The sequence below is a fragment of the Mus pahari genome, chromosome 10 (genome assembly GCF_900095145.1).
Source record: "Mus pahari chromosome 10, PAHARI_EIJ_v1.1, whole genome shotgun sequence".
In the NCBI taxonomy this organism is placed as follows: domain Eukaryota; kingdom Metazoa; phylum Chordata; class Mammalia; order Rodentia; family Muridae; genus Mus; species Mus pahari.
The window spans coordinates 48,412,036-48,413,292 of record NC_034599.1 but is presented as its reverse complement, the minus strand read 5'-3'; the positions used below and the strand labels follow the sequence as shown (position 1 = coordinate 48,413,292).

The 1,257-nt window shown below is 44.1% G+C and overlaps 1 protein-coding gene across 1 annotated transcript in view; it reads right to left on the bottom strand.

The window, feature by feature from the left end:
* C10H11orf65 (chromosome 10 C11orf65 homolog) overlaps nucleotides 1–1,257 on the bottom strand; it is a 36,730-nt gene that overhangs the window by 5,550 nt on the left and 29,923 nt on the right. The gene's annotated exons all lie outside the window — the stretch shown is intronic.

Below are 1,257 nucleotides of genomic sequence, written 5' to 3'. Positions count from 1 at the left end.
AAAAAAAAAAAAAAAAAAAAAAAAAAAATGTGGGTCTTCGGTTACTCTCACCATTTCAAAGTACATGTTTTCATCCCACTACACACAGAATCTAACAGAAAAGACTGCAGCACAGAGGTTTGTCCACATCAGCATCTCCAAGGCCATAATGACAAAGATGTCTCTGAATAATGGGAAGTTTTCCCTTAGTCATCCTCTACGTCCTCTGGTCTCTTTCTCACGTTCTGTCAATGACTGACACCTTGATTCCTCCTGTAACATTATCTCCCTCTTTTTTCCCAACGTTTTATTGATTCTTTGTGAGTTTCACATCACACACCCCAGTCCCACTCATCTCCCCATCCCCTCATATCTGCCCTCCGCCTTTGCACCCCCCAAAAAGAAAAGGAAAACAAGAAAACCACCTGTCTTAGTCAGGGTTTCTATTCCTGCACAAACGTCATAACCAAGAAGCAAGTTGGGGAGGAAAGGGTTTATTCAGCTTACACTTCCACACTGCTGTTCATCACCAAAGGGAGTCAAGGCTGGAACTCAAGCAGGTCAGGAAGCAGGAGCTGATGCAGAGGCCATGGAGGGATGTTCCTTACTGGCTTGCTTCCCCTGGCTTGCTCAGCCTGCTCTCTTATAGACCCCAAGACTACCAGCCCAGAGATGGCACCACTCACAAGGGGACCTCCCCCCTTGATCACTAATTGAGAAAATACCTTACAGCTAGATCTCATGGAGGCATTTCCCCAACTGAATCTCCTTTCTCTGTGATAAATCCAGCTGTGTCAAGTTGACACAAAACAAGCCAGTACAATTGACCCCTTGTCAACTTGACACACAAACACATCACTTGTAAGCCTCAACCCTTAGTTCTTATTCATCCCCAAGATCTAAAAGTCCCACAGTCTTTATATACTAAAAGTTCAATCCCTTTAAAATATCCAGTATCTTTTAAAATACAAAGTACTTTAATATTCAAAGTCTCTTAACTGTGGGCTTCATTAAAAAACTTCCTTTAAGAGGGAAAAAATATCAGGGCACAGTCACAATCAAAAGCAAAAATCAATCTCCAACCATCCAATNTCTGGGATCCAACTCACAATCTTCTGGGCTCCTCCAAGGGCTTGGGTCACCTCTCCAGCCACACCCTTTGTAGCACACACCTCGTCTCCTCAGCTCCAGCTCCAGCTGCCTGGACTTCACTGCTGCTGCTGTTCTTGGTGGTCATCTCATAATACTGGCATCTCCAAAACGCTGCTATCTTCCACT